The sequence below is a fragment of the Leptonychotes weddellii genome, chromosome 5, assembly GCF_054177405.1.
Source record: "Leptonychotes weddellii isolate Sample4059 chromosome 5, ASM5417740v2, whole genome shotgun sequence".
NCBI classification, from domain to species: domain Eukaryota; kingdom Metazoa; phylum Chordata; class Mammalia; order Carnivora; family Phocidae; genus Leptonychotes; species Leptonychotes weddellii.
The window spans coordinates 3,932,653-3,948,234 of NC_138373.1; the positions used below are offsets into that span (position 1 = coordinate 3,932,653).

Sequence of the window (15,582 nt, forward strand, 5' to 3'; positions counted from 1 at the left end):
TGCACAGTTGCTGAATGAATGGCTCCAAAAACATCTTCATCCATCAGAGACTGGAGCTGTTCATCAGAGCCATATATAACCAGGGTCGGTACCATGGCTTAAGCGACAACAATCAGTTTATCAGGATTTTCTTCAGTTATAAATAAATTTCTTCTCATCCTTCTATTCGTGTTACATCTCCATTTTTCCTTCCACATGCTCCTAACAGAATACTGCATGGTCCTGGGGTTTTGTGGTATTCCTGCTTTCCAGAGTAATCTCCATAAATATGTCTGTCACTTCAGCAACACTGGTCTTGGAGTAATAAAAGATGTTTCCAACTTAAAGAGTTAATCTCTTTTTCCAGTGAAAGGTGGGCAAAGCAGAGCCAGGCACAGGCTGGAAGCTGACATGCCCACATCATACCACTCCACAACAATGCTTCCCAGCATGGTTTTCTGAGTGACTATAAGTGATTATTGTTCTTCATTCAAATCCTAGCTCCTCATCTTAACCATTATTTGGATATCCATTCGTTGTAAGCCTATACTAAGGTTTAATCAATATTAAATCGACACAACAAAAAGTTAATAATGGTTATTTCTAAGTAGTAAGTTTAAAGTAGTTATATTTTTTGCTTTGTTGTATTTTCTGACTTTTCTATACTGAACTGGATTTATATTATTATTTTTTTTAAGTAGGCTTCATGCCCAGGGTGGAGCTCAACATGGAGCTTAAACTCAGGACCCTGAGATCAAGACCTGAGTTGAAATTGAGTCAGACGCTTAACTGACTGAGCTACCCAGGCGCCCCTACATTACTATTTAATATTAAAATTAAAATATATTAAAGAGTAGCAAATATTTATTGTGGTCTTGCCACATGGTATAAAACAGTTGTGGGGTACGTGGGTGGCTCAGTTCGTTGAGCGTCTGAGTTTGGCTCAGGTCATGATCCGGGGGTCCTGGGATCAAGCCCTGCATCAGGCTCTGCGCTCAGAGGGGAGTCGGCTGGTCCCTCTGCTCCTCCCCTCCCCTCCCACTCCACCCCCCGCTTGTGTTCGCTTTCTCCCTTTCAAATAAAATCTTAAAAAAAAAAAAAAAGGTGTGTTATGCATCATGAGGAATACATACAAAGAAAATCCAACATGGATCTTGCCTCAAAAAACTTGGGAGTACAATCAGTGAGAGAAACTCTGCACACAATTAAGTATACTAAAAAATATAAAGAATTAGCACAATAAAGACACTATTCCAGTTGGGAGAGGGCAGGTAGTCAGGGAAGCTTAGCCCAAACAGCTGTATTTAAGCTAAACTGAATGCTGTGCTAGCAAGCTCCAAGCTTTGTCTTTAAGAACTTTGAGCAGCTTCCACCTAGGGCTCCTGGAACCCAGAATCACCATTAAGAAGTGTGAGTCCTGATGGAGAGATCACATGGAAAGCCCTGACACTACCTGGAGAAAGAAAATGTAGCTGAGCCCACCCTCCCAGCAGTCCCTGACAAGGCATGGGAGTGAAAAAGCATTTTGGAAGGGGAACCTCCAGCGCTACTATCTCTGCTAGCGACATGTGGATCAGAAAGAACAGCCCAGATTAGTCCTTCCCAATCTCCTGACTCACAAAATTGTCGACAAATAAAATTGTCATATTAAGTTACTAAGTTTGGCGGTGGCTTGCTCTATGCATCTATGGGTAACTGAAGTACAGCTCACATTTTATTTTCTAACCAGTAAGAAGAATACAGAGGCTTGTACTTTAGGAAAATCAACCTAACTGCGTAAGACTGTAAAAAACATCTGGTAGCAGGAAACCCAGGAAACAAGAGGCAGTGAAGTATGAACTAGAGATAACAATAAGCAGGGAGAGGAAAAGATATAAGATACCAACTAGAGTTAGATTCAATGGGATTTTTGTATGTAAAGAGCCATGAGGCAAGAAGAAGGAGTCAAAACTGACCTAGATGTTGAGGACACCTAGTTGTTCAGTGGCTAGAGGATGGCGACATTATTAAGAAAGAACAAGTGATGAGTTCAGAATAAGAAAATGCAATGTGTGTATATTTTAATATGTAGACAAAATGAAAGAACTAAGATAAAATAGCACCCATAATTACAGATAGAATTATGTGGACAATTAGTCTGGAGTTTTAGCAGAGTTTAAAAGAGCTCTAAAAATCCTCTTATCAGTGTCTTTCTACAGTAAGGTTTTTTTTTTTTTTTTTTTAAGAATTATTTATTTATTTGATGGAGAGAGACAGCGAGAGGGAACACAAGCAGGGGGAGTGGGAGAGGGAGAAGCAGGCTTCCCGCTGAGCAGGGAGCCCGATGTGGGCCTCGATCCCAGGACCCTGGGATCATGACCTGAGCCGAAGGCAGACGCTTAACGACTGAGCCACTGAGGTGCCCTACAATAGGAAAGGTTTTAAACCAAAAATTAAACTCAAAATCTTCACTGCGTAGGCTAAAGAGTTTAACATATTTAACCTTAAGATTTTCCTCAAATGTCAAGAGAAAATTGGTTCAGGAACTGGAATAAGCAAGCACATCCTCATCCACAAAGGGGAAAAAAAAAATCAGTGTTTTCAACGATCTTTTTACAGGTGAATCCTCTGTGAACTCATCATACACTGCCCCTTCTATCCCCATAGTGCCTACAGGTCTACTCTCCGACATATTTTCATATTGCATGGAGGTATGCTGGTTTTTTAATCATAAAATGTCATCATGGTAGAACCAAAATCCCACGGCTGCCTCACCTTACACCTCTTCCCCATTCACAGTTCTGCAGGGACCATGGCTCAGTCCCTTGAACATGCCGTGCTTCTTCCTTTTCCCTCTAGCTGGCTGATTATTTTTCACTGCCTCTGACCAAATTAACTCCATTCATCCTTGAGTTTCTCATCTTAAATATCACCTCAGAAAAACCTTTCCTGACCATCCCCACTGTTCATTCACACAACGTATCTCAATCCTTCAGAGTACTTGGCACAATAATAATCTACAATTACTTAGGAAGCTATGTTAAATAGCTATCTCCTGTGCTAAAACAAGTTCTAAGGATGTAACACCTGCATCTTATTCATTCCCATAGCCACAGGACATCGCACACTGCCTGGCACCAAGTAAATACTCCAGAACTTTCTGAATAAATATCATTCGCAGGAATAGCAAAATAATTAGGAGCATAAATTATGGAACCAAACTGAGTTCAAGTCCCAGCTCTGACCCTTACAAGCTTTGTGACTACGTAAGTTATTTTTCAGTACCTTTTTTCTTCCTTTTTAAAATAAGGATAATAACAGAACCCCCACCGCTGAAGATTAAAGGAGTTAATATATAAAAAATGCTTAGAACAGTGTCTAGTACATACTTACGAGCATCCTGTTTTGTCTTACTGACAATGAAGATAAAATAACATTGCCAGCTATGAGAATTAGTTATAAGGTCTGAAAAGACCCTAACACAGCCTAGAATATAACGAACACTGATTAAATAGAAGCCATCAGAGTTAGCAAACACTGGCGCACTATTTCTACCCTATTTCATAAACTTTGCCTCCTTGACTCATCTTTCAACTTCCTTTATCGCATTCCTCCACAGGGGCTGGAAGGTTTCTTTTTTACTTGCTGCCCGCTAGCCTCTATTTAGGTTTACGGGGGAGATCTCAAATCTGGCCCCAGGTTCTCCAGCTATTTCCTCAGATTCACACCACTCCCTACCCCCAGCTCCAAAAAATTACCTATACGATAAACACAACAAAGCAAGGCTGTTTCTTGGCAGTCTTTCTTCAGGGAAGCGTGCTAAAATTGAAGTCGGTCCTAAAATCTTCCCTGTCCTGTCCCAGCTCCCAGCAGGGCAAAATCAATCTTCTTTTTGCATTAGCAAAGGGCCTAGGACCAGCCGTACCCAGGCACGTATCACAACGTATTCGACAAGGCCCCCGGCTGGTTTACATGGGACCCCGCAGGCACCCTTGGGGGGGGGGGTCTCGCACAGGACTGAAGTGGCCCAAAGTTCTGGGACAATCATTCCACGCAGTCTCCAGCCACATCCCACGCGGGAACGCCAGTCTTGTTCACGGCGCGGCGCTCCAGGCACATTTGTCGGGTTCGCGTTCCCCGCGCTGCAGAGGGTTTTGACGCACTTGGATGTCCTCACGAGGGCTGGGTGGGAGTCGCCGGCTTTCTCGAGGAGACAGCTCTCCTGAACCGAGCTGGGAGGGTTTGGGGACTGAGGCCCGGCGCCCCTCCCCCGGGGGCGCCGGAGTTCAGAGTCACAGTGCATCGCCGCCCGCGCGCTCCAGGCCGCGCTCGGCTCCACCGACGCCGCCTCCCGCGAGGTGCCGCCGGGGAAACTCGGTCTTTCGGCGCTTTCGCCCTCGCGCAGCAGGCCGAAGGACGGGCCCGCGAAACTTCCCGAAGTGGCGGGCGCGGGGGAGGGTCCGCCGGCCGCCTGCGCCTTTGTGGCTCCCGCCTCGCCGCCGGCCCCGCTACTCCCGCCGCCCGGCGTTCCGCGGCGCCCCGCGCGGCCCCGGGCCCGCTCGCGTTCGGGCGGCCGCCGGGCCAGGCCCGCGCCCCCGACTCTGCTGCCCCGCCGCCCCTCACGGCCGTGGCCCCCGCCCCCGCCCCCACCCCGGGGCTTAATGGAGGCGCCGGGCTGAGACGCCACTCGCCTCACGCGGCCTGTCGAGGAGTCGGGTGCACCCCGCTGCCGACACTTACTCGCCACTCAGCTCGCCGGCTCGCCAGGCGGGCTCGGCGGCCTCTGTCGCCACAGCTTTTAGTCACCAGGAGCGGCCGCCGACAGCGTCGTCGCCGCCGCCGCCGAGGCCGCCGCCGCACTCCTTCCGGCCCCGCCGCGGCTTCACCCCGCGCCTGCGCACAGCGCCCCCTCCCGACTAATGACAGGAAGAACCATAGAGGCACGCCGGGTGCTAGGGAGGGGCCTGGGGAGTAAGACCATAGAGAGGGACCTCTGTCCGCTCACCGCCCACTGAGTCTTGACTCCCCCACGAGGTGGGAGGACGAAGGAAACTGAGGTGCCCTTCCTCCAACCCCGGGAAGCGTTGCCTTCTCCCTAGAGATGAAAAGGGGTGGGTATGTGGGGTGATGTTGGGGAGGAGCAGGTGCCCATGGAAATCTACTGGACATGCGCTTATTTGCACCCCTTGCCTTTGGCAAGTCATTCATTCAACGCATATTTTTGGAGAGTTTCCTGTGTGCCAGGGACTGTTCTAGGAATTGGGGGTACAACGGTACGGAGGGTCCCTGTTCTCCCAAAGCTGTGTTTTAGTGGGTAAGTATATAACCAACTAGCGAACTCACTAACAAACGAACTAAAATACTGGCTGAGGCAGGAAGTGTTCAGGGGGGGAAAAAAAACCCACAGGAAAAATAAAGCAAAGAAGGGATAGAGAGTGATGGGGATGCCAGTGTGGTCAGGGAGTCTTCTGAAGAGAAGACATTTGAGCAGAAGATGGAATGACTTAAGGAGGTGAGCTATGGCGACCACCTGGAGGAAGAACACTTCAAGCAGAGGGGATATGCCTGGTGTGTTAGAGTACCTGCGTGCCTGCAGTGCAGTGAGTGAAACAGAGAGTGGTGGGGAATGGGGGTGGGACAGGTGATGGGGGGCCAAATCAAAGGAGGTCTTAATAAGGAATCTGGATTTTATTTTGTGATGGAAAACTACTAGAGAATTGGGAGTGGGGGCGTGGGTTGATTTTTCCAAAGAGGACTCTGGTCCTAGAGAGCTCAGAGTAGAAGCAGTTAGGAAGAGATTGCAGGAGTCTAAATAATACCCCATGCTGACTTTAACTAGTATGGTCAGGAAGGAAGTGGGGAGAAATGATCAGATTAGGGATTTTTTTTTTTTACATAGAACAGAGAGATTTGCAGATGGATTGGATGTGAGGTGAGAGGGAAAGACGTCAAGGGTTAACTGCAAGGTTTTTGGCATGTGCAACTGGGTGAATGGTGGTTTCAGTCACAAATATGGGGGGATATTGGGAGCGACAGAGTTTGGTCTGAGTAGGGAAAAGTGAACATGTTTTGGACACGTGAAATTGCCAACTAGACCTTCAAGTAGAGATGTCAATAGGCAGTTGGATATATGAGTCTGCAGCTTCAGAAAGACAGAATAACTCAGGCTAGGGATTTAAAGTGGGAGTCACGGAGATAGAGATAATGTATAAAGCCACGGGACTGGCTACACTCACACCTAGGGAATGAGTGTAGATAGAAGAGAGAGGAAAGCTGAGGACAGAGCTCAGGGTCACTTCAACATTTGGAATCTAGAGAAGGATGCTGAGGAGGAAAACCAGGAGAGTATGGTATCTCAGAGGCCAAAGAGAGAAAGTATTTCTCTCCCAGATCTGGGAGTTTTGTGAAGGAGAGAGCAGAGAGCGAAATGACCAGCCCAATGCAGTAGTGAAGTTCTGTGATCAGAAATTTAAAGTGAGGCCAGGCAGCAAGGATGTGGGTCTTTCTCCAGCAACCTGCTTAGATGCAGGGGGAAGAAAGGAGCTGGAGAGATAGGAGGGGGTCAAAGAGGGGTATGCTTGACACAGATTTTGGAGATGATGCACTTATTGGTAATGATGAAGCCCACGGTGTGACTATGAGCGTGACTGAGGTGGAGAGGAGGTGTAGATCCTCCAAGGGGAGGGATCAAGAAACTAAGGCCTGGGTGTGCATAGATTATTTAAAAGGAAATCAAACCGGGGCGCCTGGGTGGCTCAGTCGTTAAGCGCCTGCCTTGGGCTCAGGTCATGATCCCAGGGTCCTGGGATCGAGCCCCGCATTGGGCTCCCTGCTCGGCGAGAAGCCTGCTTCTCCCTCTCCCGCTCCCCCTGCTTGTGTTCCCTCTCTCACTGTGTCTCTCTCTGTCAAATAAATAAATAAAATCTTTAAAAAATAAAAAATAAATAAAAGGATATTAAACCATCAAGAATGATGTCAGAAATGGGGGCGGGGCACAGAATAGGGTCCTAAAATCTTCAATGACTGAGAAGGAAAGACAAGTGGCACAGGGAAGAGGGTGGTATGGACTGATGATACATGCTTCTGAAGATTCAGTTAATTGTTGTCGTTGTTGTTGATTTGCTGGCCCCGCTCCATCTTTTTTTTTTTTTTTTTAGATTTTATTTGTTTATTTGACAGAGACACAGCGAGGGAGGGAACACAAGCAGGCGGAGTGGGGGAAGGAGAAGCAGGCTTCCCGCGGAGCAGGGAGCCCGATGCGGGGCTCGATCCCAGGACCCTGGGATTATGACCTGAGCCGAAGGCAGACACTTAACCGACTGAGCCACCCAGGTGTCCCTGGTGCTGCTCCATCTTATCAAGATGCCACAGACGAGCGCACACCAGCCTTCTCAATGAACCACAAAACAGCAGAGCAGGAAAGGGAACAGGCTTTAACAAACCTCAAACATATAAGCAGTACAGCAATATTACAATATTTGCCTAAGCCACCTATTACCCATAAGTAATATTTTGTTCTTTAGACAGATTCATTTCTCGTCAAAATATATTTATTTTAATAAGGAAGCCTTATTTCACTCTGTAAATAGAAAACAAGTCTCACTTTCAATAAGCAGAAAGTGACCATAAAAAGAGAGTCCCTGAAATACAACAAAGTTGTTGATTCTTAAAAAGTTAAAATTAGAGTAAACCAACCAATAAACTACAAGTAAAAATTAAAATCAAGGAGTGAAGCATAGAACTGAAAATCTGCTTCCTCAAGACAAGGATGGGAATCTGAAACTAATAGAACACTGTATGTTAACGAACTGGAATTAGGGACACCTGGGTGGCTCAGTCGGTGAAACATCTGCCTTTGGCTCAGGTCACGATCCCAGGGTCCTGAGATCGAGCCCCACATCAGGCTCCCTGCTTAGCAGGGAGCCTGCTTCTCCCTCTGCCTCTGCCTGTCGCTCCCCCTGCTTGTGCATTCTCTCTCTCTCTCTGGCAAATAAATAAATATAATCGTAAAAAAACTTAATTGGAATTAAAATAAAAACTTAAAAAAAATTAGGGGCACCTGACTGGCTTAGTCAGTAAGGCATGTGACTCAATCTTGGGGTCCTGAGTTCGAGCCCATGTTGGGTGTAGAGCGTACTTAAAAAAAAACAGAAAGTAAAAAAAATTAATTCAATTTAAAAAAGAGAGAGAGAAGGATGGAATAGTTTGTGATCAGTTGGAAGTAAAGGGATTTTTGCCCCATGTTTTTTAGTTTAAGGAAAAATGGGGTCACTTTTTTTCTTCTCTTAATGTTAAGCAGCACCAACAATCAGAAAGGGCAGAAGATATCTGCCTGCAGACAAAACTATTGTCAAGAAGCGACGCTTTGCTGTTTTCCTGGGAAGAAGCATGTGAATTCCATCTAGGGAAATTCGTATCGTGTGTCCTGGCTATACTTCCATGCAGTCACGGCGGAAGGTGTGACACCTATGACCGCTCGGAGCATTCCAGAAAGCTGGGGTATAACTCACACACCTCTGTGAGTCATCGAAAGACCGCTTCCTTTATTTCATTTTCTGGTTACAATTAGTTGAATGTGCCAGCCACCTTTAAGGTCATTTATAATCATAGAGGACCGCTGTTTCCACAATTTGTGTATCACCATCACTTTGTTCCCAAGAGCTCTAAGTATTGCTGTCAGTTTTATCTCGATGAGGCTGTGCTAGTCTGGCCATGGAGGAAATTATTCCTGAACTCTATCTGCTTTCAGAAGCAGTAATTTCCTGCTATTCTAGCGCATTGCTTTTTTTTTTTTTTTAAATCTGTGTTATTGCAGGATGATTTATATGCAATATAATGCACCCAGTTTAAGTGTACGTTTCTGGGTTTTGACAGATTTATATGCCCACGCATATAACCACCACCACCATCAAGATAGAGATCATTCCCATCACCCCAAAACATTCTCTGGGGCTCCTTCCTCGACCTGTGGTGGTCGAGGCACCACCTCCAACTCTGGTGCTAGGCAACCACTTATCTGCTTTCTGTCACTTTAGATTAGAATTGCTTCTTCTGTAGTTTCAGATAAATGAGATCATGAAGCATGTACCTTCAAGTCTGGTTTCTTTTGCTCAATATATGTTTATTTTCTCAATTATTCTTATTGTGGCGAAACACACATAACAAAATATTAAATCTTTTTTTTTAAAGATTTTATTTATTTATTTGACAGAGAGAGACACAGCGAGAGAGGAACACAAGCAGGGGGAGTGGGAGAGGGAGAAGCAGACTCTCCGCTAAGCAGGGATCCCGATGTCGGGCTCGATCCCAGGACCCTGAGATCATGACCTGAGCCGAAGGCAGATGCTTAACGACTGAGCCACCCAGGCGCCCCCAAAATATTAAATCTTAACCATTTTTAAGTGTACACCTCAGTGGTACTAAGTAGATTCCTAATGTATATTGTGCACATCACCATCCTCTCCCTAACATTTTTCATTTTGCAAAACTGAAATTCTTTGCCCATTGAACGATACCTCCCCATCCCCTGGCAGCTACCATTCTACTTTCTGTCACTATGACTGTGATTGCTCTAAGTACGTCACCCAAGTGGAATCATGCAGTATTTGTTTGTGACTGGCTTACGTCCCTCAGCATAACATTCTTAAGGTTCATCCATGTTGTAGCACATGTCAGAATGTCCTTCCCTTTTAAGGCTGAATAATATTCCTTGATGTGCATTCCCACATTTTGTTTATTCATTCATCTGTCAATGGACACTCGGGTTGTTCTCATGTTTTAGCTATTGTGAATAATGCTGCTGTGGACATGGGTGTCCAATGATCTCTTTAAGACCCTGCTTGCAATTCTTTTGAGCATATACCCAGAGTGGAATTGCTGGATCATGCGGTAATTCTATTTTTAATTTTTGAGGAAACATCACATTGTTTTCCACCACTTGACAATCCCACAGACTGTGTACAAGGGTCCCAATTTCTCCACACTCTTGCCCATACTCATTATTTTCTGGTTTTTGATAGTAGTCATCTTAATGAGTGTGAGGTGATATCTTTTTGTAGTTTTGATTTACATTTCCCTAATGGTTAATGATCTTTAGCATTCTTTCATGTGCTTATTGACCATTTGTACATTTTCTTTGGAGAAATGTCCATTCAATCTTTTGGCCATTTTTGTGTGGAGTTGTTTGTTTCTTGGTTGTTGAATTTCAGAAGTTCTCTACATATTCTGAATATTAATCCTTTTTCAGATATATGATTTCTAAATATTTTCTCCCATTCGGTGGGTTGCCTTTTTTTTTTTTACCCTGTTGGTATTGTCTTTGATGCACACAATTTTTAAATTTTCATGAAGTCCTATTTGTCTATTTTTTCTTTTGTTGCCTGTATCTTTGGTGTCATAGCCAAGAGATCACTGCTAAATCCAATACCATGAAGCTTTTGCTCTATGTCTTCTCCTGTTTTATAATTTTAGATCTTACATTTAGGTTGATCCATTTTTAGTTCATTTTCATATATGGAATTAGGTGATTCATTTTTTTTATTTGCATGTAGATATGCATTTTTCCCAGCACCATTTGTTGAAGAGAATCCTTTCCCCCATCAAATGGTTTTGACATCCTTGTAAAAAATCATTTGACCGTATATTTGAGAATTTATTTCTGGACTCTTTATCCCATTGGTCTATATGTCTGTCTTTATGCCAGGACCACACAGTTTTGAGTACTGTAGTTTTGTAGTATATTTTGAAATCAGGAAGTGTGGGGGCGCCTGGATGGCTCATCTGAAACCAGATGACTCTTGGTTTCAGCTCAGGTCATGGTCTTGCAGTTGTGGGGCCGAGCCCCACATCGGTCTCTGTGCTCAGTGTGGAGTCTGCTTCAGTTTCTTTCTCCCTCTGCCTCTTCTCATTCACTCTCCCTCAAATTAAATAAATACTTAAAAAAAAAAAAAGAAATTAGGAAGTGTGACTCCTCTGGGCTTTGTTTTTCTTTCTCAAAATTGCTTGGGCAATCTAGGGTCCAATTGGGATTCCATATGAATTTTAGGATGGGTTTTTCTGTTTCTTTAAAAAATGTTACTGGGATTTTGATAGAGATTGCATTGAATCTGTAAATTTCTTTGGGTAATATTGACATCTTCAGGACATTAGTGCTTCCAGTCCATGAACATGGGATGTGTTTTCATTTGGTTATGTCTTTCAGGAATGTTTTGTAGTTTTCATCAGACAAGGCTATGTCGGCATGTGCTTTTTAGGTTCCTCTACGTTGTTTATGTGTGTCAGTAGTTTATTCCTTTTGTTGATGATGGAATTCCATTGCATGGATATAGCATGCCTTGTTTATTCACTCGCCCATGGATGGGCATTGAGTTGTTTCCAGTTTGGGGCTATTTTGAATAAAGCTGTTAAGAACACTAATGTACATGATTTTGGGTGGATATGTGTTTTCATTTCTCTGGGTGTGGAATTGCTGAGTAGTGTATTAAGTGTCCAACTGTTTTCCAAAGTGGTTGTACCATCTTACTTTTCCACTGGCAAGGAATGAGAGTCCCAGGTGCTCCTTATTCTCATCAGCAGTATTTAATTCCAGCCATTGTAATGGATATATGATGGTGTATTGGTGTGGTTTTTATTTGCATTTCCCTCATGGCTAATTGTGTGGTGCATCTTTTCTTGTGCTTACTGGCCATTTTACACCTTCTTATGTGAAGTTTTTGGGCTTTTGCATGGGGGGGGTATTTTTTTTTTTTAAAGATTGTATTTTTTTAAAGATTTATTTATTTATTTGAGAGAGAGAAAGAGGATCTGAAGCAGACTCCACATGGGGCTTGATCTCATGCCCTGAGCCAAAATCAAGAGTCAGATGCTCAACTGACTGAGCCACCCAGGTGTCCCCTAAAAAGATTTTAAAGTAATCTCTATACTCAACTGAGGCTTGAACCCACAACCACAAGATCAAGAGTTGCATGCTCCACTGACTGAGCCAGCCAGATGCCCATTGGCCCATTATTTAAATTGAGTTGTTTGTCTTCTTATAATTGAGTTGTAAGAGTTCTTTTTATATTTTGGATATGAGTCCTTAGTATTGTGTATATTTTCTCTCACTCTCTTGCTTTTTCATTTTCTTTTTTTGGCAACACAATTAACAAGCTTGACCTAATGAACATATATAGAATATTGCACACAGAGATGTTCTTTTCAAATATATATTTATGAAAATTAATTATATGTTAGATCATAAAGCAAGCACCAAAAACTCTGATAAACAGTATTTATAAGCATCATTAGTGGTATAATAAATGGAATATACTATGTTCAAGAAAAGGATTACCCAATATTCTAAAGATCAATTTTCCCCAAAATTCACCTTTAAATACAGTGTAATCCCAAACTAAATCCCTACAGGATTTTGGAGGAGTTGGTTAAACCGATGACAAAATTTATACAATAATGCAAAGAGCAAAAAAAGAAGGTAAAGACACTTCTTTTTTTTTTTTTTTTTAAAGAATTTATTTATTTATTTGACAGAGAGAGGCACAGCGAGAGAGGGAACACAAGCAGGGGGAGTGAGAGAGGGAGAAGCAGGCTTCCCGCCGAGCAGGGAGCCCGATGTGGGGCTCGATCCCAGGACCCCGGGATCATGACCTGAGCCGAAGGCAGACGCTTAACGACTGAGCCACCCAGGTGCCCCGGTCAAGACACTTCTGATGAAGAATAAGGTAAGAGGACTTACTCCACTGGATTTCAAGATTTATAAATACACAGTAAGACAGTGTGGCAATAATAGAGGAATGGACCAGTGGAATAGTCAAGAGAGCCCAGAAACAAATCCACGCATAAGTGGAAACCTAACACAGGACAGATGGCATTGCAGGAAAAGGATGCCCTCATCAATATATGCTCTTGAGACAACTGATTATCCATATGGAAAAAAAGGAAAGAAAACAGATCCCTCCCTCACATACACACAAAAATCAACTGCAGATGGATAAAGGGCCTAAATGAGAAAGGCAAAACTTGTAGAACACATAGGAAAAGAAACAATTCTTCAGGCATCCAGACAATAAAAGGAAAGCTCCTGTTGGCCAAACTGTGTAAACATGAAAACCACCTCTGGCCCCCACCACCTGGCCTCTCTTGTTCCTGCTGACATGGTGAGCCTGATAGGTGACATTAGTGGCTCTCGGCATCCCCCCCATTCTGCGTGTTATTGCTCAACTTGACTTTCTTGTCCTGGCTCCCAGGGACCACCATAGCAACAGAGTGTGTGGGGGTGCCTGGATTCTGGGTACCTGGAGGGTAACAGGAGGAGGCGCTGGCGGGGGTGGGGCAGAACCACCTTTTTGTTTTTTTAATAGTGTCTTATGAAGAGCAGAAGTTTTTAGGGGCGTCTGGGTGGCTCAGTTTGTTTAAGCATCTGCCTTCAGCTCAGGTCATGATCTCGGGGTCCTGGGATCGAGCCCCACGTCGCATTGGGCACCCTGCTCAATGGGGAGTCTGTTTGTCCCTCTGCCTAGCCCCCTCCCCCGACTCATGCCCTCTCTCTCTCTCTCAGATAAGTAAATAACATCTTAAAAAAAAAAAAAGAGCAGAAGTTTTTAGTTTTGGGGCTCTTGGGTGGCTCAGTGGTTAAGCGTCAAACTTGATCTCAGCTCAGGTTTTGAACTCGGGGTTGTGAGTTTGAACCCCCATTTGGGCTCCACACTGGGCTTGGAGCCTACTTAAAAAAAAAGGAATTTTTAGTTTTGATATATATTGTTTTAAATTTCCATTCAATTTAAACATTTTCTTATTTCCCTTGTGATTTCTTTGTTGACTCATGGGTTATTTAGGATTGTGTTTAAAATTTTTCTATTAGTTGGGGAGTTTTCTAGATATCTTTCTCTAATTGATTTTTTTTTTTTTTAAGCAGGCTTTCTGCCTAGCGTGGAGCCCAACACGGGGCTTGAACTCAGGACCCTGAGATCAAGGCCTGAGCTGAGATCGAGAGTCAGATGCTTAACCAACTGAGCCACCCAGGCGCCCCTCTCATTGATTTCTAATTTACTTTTTTTGTGGCTAGAGAACATACTCTGTATGCTGTCCAACTTTTAAAAATTCATTAAGACTCGTCACATGGCTGGGGAAATTTTGGTGCAATTTCCATGTACATGTGGAAAGAATGTGTATCCTGCTGCTCTTCAGTGGAGTCTTCTGTGCATGTCAACTAGATCAATGTTAAAATCTACATCCTTACTGATTTTCCATCCCCTTGTTCTTGAAGTTAGTGAGAGTCAAGTCTTGAAACCTCCAACTAGAACTATAGGTTTATTGACAGCATATAGTTAGGTCTTGCACTTTTATCCAATCTCACAATCTCTGTCACTTAATTGAAGTGCTCAGACCGCTTTAATTTAATATAATTCTTGACGTGATTGGGTCTAAATCTATCTAGATTGTCTTGTGTTTGTTCTCTATTTGACCCTCTGATTCTTTTTTCCTGCCTTCTTTTGGATTTAATTGAACAATTTTGAGATTTCCATTTTCTCCCTACTGTTGGCTTATTAGCTATTCTACCTTATATTACTATTTAATGATTTCACTAAGGCTCATAACATGCATGATGACCTTATCACTACCCCTCTTCAAACGTTATACCATTTTATGTTTAATCTGAGACCCTTACAAGAATATACTACCATCTCTCCCTCCATCTTTTGTGCTTTTACTTCCACATATAATATGAACTCCACGATTCTGCCCTTTCTAAAATCATGCCCTTTCTAAAATCATGCCTTATGATTTCTAGCTGCCTGAGTCTGAGTTCTGATCTCTATCTCCTGCACTCAATAAGGCTCTTGGATTCTGATTAGATGTCTCCTCCTCATGCCTCTCAGGTCCGGAAATTGCTTCCAGGCAGAGGCTGGGGTGGTTATAGGGCTCAGCTCATTTGTTATCCTACTCTTGGGCACCCAGTCCTGTGCTGCACGCTGCCCAATGTCTGAAAACTGCTGTTTCATGTATATATACATGTATATACACGTATATATATATGCTTTTTAGGGGCGTTTTTCAGTTGTTTGCTGTGGGAAGATGACTCACCAACTTAGGAAGTGGAAGTCCTAGCACTATTTACTTTACCCTTCTCCTGAGCAGTGATGTTTTTTGAAATCAGGGGTTTTATGTTGTACTTATATTGCTTGTATTCATATTAAAATAAATATCTATTAACATGCAAACATGTATCAGTTAAAATGATTTTGCCCGGCACCAGTGGTATATGTAATCTGCTTTGGAAAACGGGGAGCCAGTCTAATCTCAAAGTATTATACATAGGGGGGAAACAGAGGGCCAGTGACATGCCCAAGGTCACTCAGACTGTTAATGTCTGATTCTGATCTGAAACCCAGAAGGCTTGCTAATTTCCAGAGGTTATCTACTGCAACCCCCACCCCACGCCCCATTGCTCTTGCTTCTTTTTCTATCTCTTTGCACATCCACGTTTTCAAAGGAAGCTTCTAGAGGAAGATTCAGACTCTACAAATGTGTATTTAGTGTCTACACCTTGCCTGTTCATCATTCAGTTATTTGATCAAATGCTATTTTTCTCATGGAAACCTTCCCTGACAGATCAGTTTTCCCTTTGGA

General features: G+C 43.6%; 2 protein-coding genes across 2 annotated transcripts in view; both read right to left on the minus strand.

Annotated features, from left to right (window-relative positions):
* Positions 1 to 4,430, minus strand: part of RNF216 (ring finger protein 216) — a 136,938-nt gene extending 132,508 nt beyond the window's left edge. The window contains exon 1 of the mRNA XM_081822766.1: positions 3,717 to 4,430. The gene's annotated coding sequence lies outside the window, so the exon portion shown is untranslated. The remainder of the gene's footprint in view (positions 1 to 3,716) is intronic.
* Positions 1 to 15,582, minus strand: part of ACTB (actin beta) — a 333,619-nt gene that overhangs the window by 197,314 nt on the left and 120,723 nt on the right. The gene's annotated exons all lie outside the window — the stretch shown is intronic.